The sequence below is a fragment of the Schistocerca cancellata genome, chromosome 4 (genome assembly GCF_023864275.1).
Source record: "Schistocerca cancellata isolate TAMUIC-IGC-003103 chromosome 4, iqSchCanc2.1, whole genome shotgun sequence".
NCBI classification, from domain to species: domain Eukaryota; kingdom Metazoa; phylum Arthropoda; class Insecta; order Orthoptera; family Acrididae; genus Schistocerca; species Schistocerca cancellata.
In genome coordinates, this window is record NC_064629.1 from 156,388,219 (window position 1) to 156,397,548 (window position 9,330).

Below are 9,330 nucleotides of genomic sequence, written 5' to 3' on the forward strand. Positions count from 1 at the left end.
TGCGTGCTCGCGAGGCCACTACACGATGTTACGTAGGTCTACTAATTTCTTTGGCTATTCAGTGTAGAAAGTTCAATATTTTCATGAGGGCTGTTAGTTCACAATACATAATACGGCTAATGAATATGGATTTTGCCTAACTGAGAAAATCACGAAACAATAGCTTTCAGTTTTAAACTTCTGATTTGAAAAACTGACACCATAAAAAAAGACTGGATATGAATTATGTGTGATGAGAATAACAAAGTAATATTCGCCTAAGTAACGAGTAAGGCATATCACACCTCCAATGGACATTTCTTGTGTGTAGATGTTCCTGCGTTTGATTCGAGGTGCATTTAAGAAACTTGTCTATTGTTAATGGACAACTCCAGAATGTATATCGTGTAGGTACAAGCCAGAGGATTGAATATTATTACAGTTATGAGTCAGTATTCTGAACTTATGGTGAGTACATAATATTTTGAGTAGAACCCGGGAACCCTGGCGCGGGAAGCGAGAACACTACCGCACGAACACAAGCTGCGGATCCTTAAAGTTCATCGGATGATATTTACGCATCCGCGTAGGCGCCGCGTCTCTCGGGGCTATGTTTTCATAACCTGCTCGTTCATGTATGGCAGTCGCAGCATTCCGTTCCGGCGCGGCTTCGGCAGATGTACCGTTTACTCTATACTTTGTCTTTGCCCCTCCTTCATTTTCTTTTCGGTGCTTTTTGTAATCTACTCTCTCGTTCCATTTGTTAACAGGTTCGTGTTTCACGCCACATTTTTAATCCATGACTATCGTTTTATGTGAAACTTCCGAATTTTAAAGAAAGGGTTGGGATCGGTCTGTAAAAGAGGCTTGACTACTATAAGCCTTGTGGCCACTTTTTATGACTGTGATATGGTCTTTGCGTACCACTGTCCACGGTCTCTTTCTTTCTTTTACTCAGATTTGCGTCTGAGGATGTGGTTTCCATTACGAAACCGGCCGTGCCTTTAATAAAGGATTTAGAACAGCTGCGGCGGATTTTATTCAATACGCTTCTGTTTTTTATTGTCTGAATGGCTTATCGCCACATTTCACTCGCGTACAAGCCTGCATTTAAGATAAATTTGGACTGAAAAGACTTCCTAACATTTTAATTTATTATCAGTGTAAGCAACTTCACAGTACACTTCATAGTGGTTTGCGTAATATGAATGTAGAGGGATTGCTCTGTTTTATCTTGCGTTTCAAGAGCTGGCTGGACAGTCCTGGCGATACGTGCTGTCATATGTCCTCCGAGTTCATTAAGTCATGCACGACGGTGTCAGCGTTGGCAGGCTGTAAACAGTTTCTGGTTTCCGCATCGCTGAGCGCCGCCTGGCGGGGTAAGGCGTTGCTATCCGCTCACATTGGCCGGGCGCGACACTGCGTAGAGGGAAGCCTTGTGGGCGCGCGTGTCTCACCACCTGGACAACTGCCTGCCTGCTCGTTCCTCGTAGCGGACGGTCGTGGAATCGGATCCTGCTCCGTCACACGGCGCCCACGCATCGCCAGCCGGCTTTGTTCCGCCGCGACATCATCCTCATCGCAGCCTGAAGGTGGAGGCAGTGAGTGTTGAACTGTTATTGTTCTAGGCCACCGCGAGACTGCGGAGCCGGAAAACGGAATAAGAAGACCCGAGAATATATATTTTAAGTTTAGCTTTATTTGCAGCTTAACAGTGCCACGAAATGGTGCCTGGCTACTCTTTCATTGAAGCTGCATTTGCCAACAATATCTACATCTACATACTTACTCCGCAAGCCATTGTACGGTAAGCATGGCGGAAGGTACCGTTTAGTACTGTTATTCCCTCTCCTGTACCACTCACAAATGGAGAGAGAGGGAAAAGTTACTATCTGTACGCCTCTGTACGAGCCCTAATTACTTTATCTTGGTTTCGTGGTCCATATGGGAAATGTACGTAGGTGGCAGTACAATTGTACCGTAGTGAGCCACAAATTCCTCATCTCCAAATTTTCTCAATAGTGTTTCGCGAACAGAATGTCGTCTTACATGCAGGGATTCTCATTTGTGTTAACGAAATATCTCCGTGGCGATCGAACCTACCGTTAACAAATCTGCAGCACGCCACTGAACTGTTTCGAGGTCTTCCTTTAATCCGACGTGGCGGGGATCACAAACATTCTCTCAATAATCCGAAGACGACCATTAGCCCTCCCTACTACCGACCTTACGCTTTGCGACGTTGCGCCTGTATATTTAATCGATGTTACTGTGTCAAGCAGAAAATCACTAACACTGTATTTGATAAGTAGTGCAGTGTTCTGCCAAATCATCCACATCAACTTCTAGTTTTCTACATTCAGAGCACACACTAAATAGACGTTGTGTCCAAGTCATTGTTTTCTTCTGTACTTTCCGGTACAGGTATACGACAATCATCAGCAAACAGTCGCAGATTGCTGCCCACCGTATCCGTCAGGTCGTTTATGTATAAAGCTGAGTTTCACACGACCTATTCTTTCTAAACCGTTGCTGATTTGGGGACGGAAGCTTTTGTCTCAAGAAACTTTATTATGTTTGATCTTAGAACATGCCTAAGAATTCTGCAGTGGACAGATGTTCGGGATATTAGTATGTAATTTTGCTGGTCCGTTCGTTTACCTTTCTTATATACGATAGTCACCTGTGGTCTTTTTCCGTCGCTTGGAAATGCGCGCTGGATTTGAGATTGGCGATAAATGCAAGTTAAGTAAGGGTCCAATGACGGAGAGTACTTTGGATAAATGGGACTTGGGAGTCCATTCGAACTTGGCGACTTTCCTGTTTTCAATTGTATCAGTTGCTTCTCAACGCCAGGGATTATTTCTGTATCTTGTGCGACGGTTAAGCGATGGGATGACTGAACGATTCTCCATGGTGAATATTGTTTTACCCGTGATATTTAAAACTTCAGCTTTATTTTTTCTGTCTTATATTACCACACCATTTTGTTTCGACGAGTGGCTGCATAGAGTCCTTCGACCCACATACTAATTTTACTTCGGACAGAATTTTCTCAGATTCTCGCCAAGATCATTCGTTAAGGTATGACGGGGGACGTTGTATGCTTCACGCAACAGTCTTTATACACGCGAGATTTTCTATTAACTGTTGCCTGTTGCCACATATTTGTTGTTTTTCTGACCGAGAATGTAACAATTTCTGCTTTCTCAGCATTTTCCTGATTTTTTTTTTAAATCAGAGCGAGTAATTTCCGCCTCGGCACATACGTCTCCAGAGCACGATTTACAGTCGGGTTAAATCTGGCCACAATTCCTCTACGTCCGTCATATCGGAACTAAATAATATCCATTCACTGCTTAGTAGGATGCTAACAACTGCTAATCTGCTCTTTCTATCATAAAAGCTCTCCCAGTATTCTTGATAGGTCTGTTAACTTTGGAAATAGTCGTTATGATGTCATGATCACCTGTCTCTCTACTGACACTATCGATAAGGTCCGACTTCTTTGCACCTAGAAGGTACAGAATATTTCCATTGGGTGTGGGTTGTCGAACTAGCTGCTGAAGACAATTTTCGGAAAATGTGCTCACATCTAAACTTTCTGTCCATACCACCTGCAATGAATCTACAGAGGTCCCAGGCTATATTCTGTAAGGTAAAGTCGCATTTCCGCGTTTCTGAGTGCAGACTTCCTTTGAATGATTCTACTACTGTTACGGCGGAATCGCGCGGCCGGTAAAAGCATACGATGATTATCTTGAGTTCACCTGCGCCGGTTACACACATCCACATGAATTTCGCAGTAAGACCTCTATAGGCACAATACTTTTGTCCGCTGCCGTGAACAGTCCCTGACCTATGGTGTCTAACCTGACTTTTCGATATACATTCCACGCCTCGCTAAATATTTCACTGCTTTCTATTTTGGGTTTCATCCAGCTTTCGGTTCCGAGTGTAATTTGAACGGAACAACTTTCCTGTAGAGCGTTAAATTCAGGTACTTTGTTACAAATACTACGGTAAAACTTACCGTTAAAATTTTGATAGTCCAAGTGTCAGTATTTTGTACGCGGTCTGATTTAGCCCCACGCGGTCGACGAACGAGCATTCATCAGAAGACCTCAAACTATCGCATAGCCTTTTTCCTTAAAGAAAAAAAGAAATGTACGTTCCGCACGTACTCTGCTATCCTAGCCGACTAGCTGCTTGCTCTATATAGTGCAGTACAACACTGACTTGTCATGGCGAGTCCTAAAACTCTCCACCCCATAACGCAAGTCCATAAATCTTCAGTCAAGATTTTCACAGAATCGACAGAGCCTCTGGTTCAGACGCTCAACTCGGCTCCATAGTAAAGGACCCGATCAATTCTAGGTAAATTATGAACTCTGTTTGAACCCTGTGAGCGAAGCCAGCCGTCTTCATCACTTCCGCCAGCTTCACGTATGAACGGGGGATGCCCTCAGAACCCATGCTACAGGCATCACTGATGTCGACATGAGACTCAGCTTAAAGATGACTGCACCCTGTACCCTCGATATTTAGATTTTACTATTGATTTGTTGACCTGTTTAATTGTAGTGTGGCACTATGCTATTTCTGTTATTAGTTTACTATTTCTGTGAAATGGGGGAACATTTTTAGAATATAGGTTGAGACAAGAAATGGTTATGACTAGCAGGTGTGATAGTAAATGGATTAACACAGGTGTTACTAGTTGCCAGAGTGGCTACTATTTCTAATGTTATTTAATTAATGATTGAACTATACGTTACTCACTTTAAATACTGATCCACGAGTACGATTTTTGTATATCATTTTAAACATTCTGTACAAATTGTCGGAATTACAATGAATTGAAATAGTTATGAAAACGAAGCCACTGCCACCTACGGACAGAGGCCGTAGCTTGAGAGAGCGACAGTGCCTTGACTTGGCAGAGAGAGTGGCCAAATTTGCATCAGGTGTCAAGGTTCTGCCTGTTCCCGCCTATATCGTAACGCTGCGAGAGTTTCCTTGTTTGCCCTCAGTTCTGCGTGAGTAGTCGTTGTCCACGTCAAATCGTGGTTTGTCTCTCGCCGTCTCGTGTTATTCCATTTTGACGCGGCGTTGTCTTGGTTCATGTTGTCGTCCATGGCTCCCAGGAAAGTTCCACGAAGTTTTAATTCTGACAAGTCCACGCATCATGTGCTTCCCAGTTTGTTAGAAATTCATGTTTGGCTTGTAGATACGATCAAGATCACTTCAGACCAGGTTCACACGTCTTACTTAGATTCTGAACCGTATGAGTTTTTAGTCAAGATTCTAGACCCGCTTCAGATTAACAGGCTCGCTTTGCAGCACGGACAAGAAGTCCCTTTCATTCGTCGCGATGGCTTTAATAATTTGGTTACTCTGGCGAACGCGGAGGTAGAATACACGAACGACTGACGACAGTTTCAAGGTAATTACGCTTCCCTTTGGGGATATACGGAATATATGCAGCGAACGCTGGTCCGCTCAACACCGTTTGCAGTTTTATAGCGGAGTCCGATCCGTGGACATGAGTGTCAAACTGAATATTTGAAGGGACATATCATTTACACAGGACAAGATACATTTGTCTTATATGTAAGGAGAGTGGACACTTTCGAACAAATTGCTCGTGTCGTGTTACGGTCTTAAAATCCACTTACTAAGAACGTAAGAAGCTAACTTTAACGGTCCTGGATTCCAAAGTGTCAGCCACTGTGCCTAACAGAGTTTCTGAGGGGCGAAACGAGTCATTTCGTGATGGTCCTAGCGCATTTCCGCCGTTACCTCCCGTAGGCACTTTGCCACTGTAGCTTCCGCGCCGGCACCAACTCCACTTCAAAACAAGCGTAGACGGATGCAAGATGGTGAGGAGTCAGATGATTCCTCTTCGCTGCTCCGCTCTACTGAAACTATTCCAGTGAGGAAGCCTCTCATCTCCCTGAGTTTAGACCGGATGATGACATGTCGGTTACTGTTCAAGATTCGAGAGCGTCACGCAATCCCTCCGACCTGACTCCCTAGACAGAGAGCGCCCCTTTGGAATCACGCGAGGATAGACATGTTCCGGAGCTGCGTAATATATCTATGGACTTGCCAGACTTTCCTGAGTCTGTAATATATTCCTACCATTCTTCTGCGGCCCCGTATGGGGAAAGAACGCCACAAACCGCAGCTGTTTAGAACCTGATCGGTCCAAATGTGCAAGCGGGACATGTTGTGGTAAAAGATATACAGTCAGTTTTCTTTTTCAATGATGTCTAGGAGCCGCACCACCCACCTGTGAAAGAGTGGGGTGTATCCTCTGTAACTGATCCTGAATTTCCGCACGATTCCTCCCCCACCCCAATACCGTTCTCCACTCACATTGCCCCATGGGGCAGTCGCCTTCCCCAACAGCCTCGTCAGTGTTTTCTACCTGAGCGCGCGGCATCGCGGAAAAGTAAAAGCAGAAAGAGGGTGGGAGAGAGGGATCCACCTCTCTACAGTCACATTCATTCGTTGACTCTGCCATGCATTGTTAGCGGTCATTTGCAAGTAATAAACTGCATAGTTTTTGTAGTAAATACTGTAGATGCGGGCCTATACATTTCTTACTTTGAGTGTGAACAGAATTAGTTCCAAGCTTAGACTTACGGTGTTGCGACAGTTCATTTACGATTCGCCGGCCGTTGTGGCAGAGAGGTTCTAGGCGCTTCAGTCGAGAACCGCTCTGCTGCTAAGGTCGCAGGTTCGAATCCTGCCTCGGGCATGGATGTGTATGATGTCCTTAGGTTGGTTAGGTTCAAGTAGTTTTAAATTGGCTCTAAGCACTATGGGACTTAACATATGGGGTCGTTATTCCCCACAAGTAGTACTAAGTCTAGGGGACTGATGACCTCGGATGTTAAGTCCCATAGTGCTCAGAGCCATTTGAACCATTTTACTTAGGTTCAAGTGAAGACGTGATATTTTTTGCAAGAAGTGTTATTTGACAATTTTTCTATTCCCAGTTTTTCACTTTCTTTAATGTGGCTCCTGAACTATCTACTGGTGCAGCGTTATTTTACATACAGAAAATACCACTGACTGACTTCCAAGTTCTTGATATTGGACGAAGAATAAGCTGCAATTCTTGTGACCTTCATATAATTCTTATTTATTCCACTTAGGATATACTTTATTTAGTAAAACTCCGCAGAAACTTCTGTTACGCGAAGATTTTAATTGTTTTGCGTCCAGTGGATGAGACCCATAATTTTAATTTCAGGAAAGAACTAGACTATTTGGTCCGTTCTCCGCTAATACGAAATGGGTGGATCTGTCAACATTCCACTCTCGTATATGCGCTTTACAGGTACTTCCCCCAGCCGATTCGATGGCTTTTATCTTTCTGACACTTCATGTGGACGGCTGTTAGCGATAGACGTGATACCAGCTTGTTTCACTCATCGCTGTGAAACGTCCCCTTAGAACAATTATACATGAATGTGCTTGAAGTGGCACACAATATTTTTTAGCGCAACGCAATCTGACTTTCAAAAATCCCTTCAAAAGAATGGCCCTGACTAACATTAAACTATATGTGTCACAAATCACTTACCTCACAAAAATCTTGGTTACTCGAACTACTACAATACAGCAAGCGCCACTACTGCCAGCTAAATAAAAGATTCAAACTACGGAAGGCACTAACTACTGATAGGCATAGTTATCAAATGAAAGATTTTAATAGAGAACAAACAATGTATTTACCTTAATAGTCATCAAAAGTCATAATATATATAGCAGTTCATGACATCCAGTCTTACAAATTTCAAAATTCCGCCATTTCTCTCCCCACATCCACCACTTCTGGCGGCTCACCTCCAACTGCGCAACGCTACGCGCTGTTAACAGCCAACTGCGCAACGCTACAGTGGCAGACAACAATACAAACTAGCCACAGACTGCACACAGCACAGCCAGTGATTTTCATACAGAGCGCTACGAGGCGTTACCAATATAAAAACCTAAACAGCATACTTACATAGCCCCCATGCTCCCCACAAAGAATTTACAAATTGTTTTGGGCAGTGGCCAATACAGATTTGAAGAAAATTTTCATAATTACAATAACAAAGAAATCAAATGCACACACTTATTATAATGTTGGTCAAAAGCTAAAATTTTCTCACAGTCCAGAAAGACAGTCCTGATAATTCATCACAGTAAAATTGCAGTTTTTTTTCTCAAAGTCTGAGCAGTAAAAGAGAATGCACACGGAAGTAGAGGATTTCCATGCAGTCTGGAAGTAGTGTTGTCCTTCCAACGAAAAGACAGTGCTGACTCTTGACATGCAGACAGGTAATGGGCCACAACAGAGCAAACCCACAGCAGTCAGTCGAAGTTTCGAAGAATATTGGTAGGTAGGTCATCACAGAGGAGACCCACTGTAGCCCTGGTAGAGATTATGGTATTGGTGGGCCACCAGAGGCGCAGACCCACTGCAGTCCTTGTAGAAATAATGGTATTGGTGGGTCATCAAAGGTTCATACCCACTTCAGTCCTTGTAGAGACGGCCAGCAGCCATCTGTTGCGACTGTGCAGGTGCACAATCACCATCGAAGAGTCCATAAACCACCACTTGTGCACTCACAAAGTTTTTGGAATTTTTCTTAGAACCAGCAATGCTGTTAACCAGTCCCTTGCTCAGTTGTTAACACACATGCAAACACGAACAGTCCCAACTTCTCACATGTTGTGCATATACTATGACCAACAGAAACGTGTGCAGTGAAATTTAACTTAAAAGTTACTTAATTTGATGAACTGGTGTCAATTACAATTATTTTATAACATAAGAATACAATAACAAAGGTACAAAATACATCTTTAAAGAACATAACAATACAGGTAACATTTTTAGTAATAGAGGCTTTACAAAAGAATAGAAATAAACATATACATCAGTGTTACAGGAATTATGACATAAGTAAATACATAAAAGATCAGAATAACTTTTGAAACATCAACTTCACACATGAGCATTAAAACAAAACAGAATAATGTCTATGCATCTTTACAAGGTAAATAACATATCATTAAAATTCTACAACATAAATCTTATTAGCTAAACACATACAGACAGGAAAAACACAAATTCACATAGTGTAATAACACAAGGAAAGGAGAGGTGAAACATCCCCTTAGAACAATTTATACAAGACTGTGCTTAACCTGACACACAATAATTTTAGCGCAACGCAATCTGACTATCAAAAATCCCAGCAAAAGAATGGCCCTGGGTAACATTAAACTATATCTTTCAGAAATCACTTACCTCACAAAAATCTTCGTTACTCGAACTACTGCAAT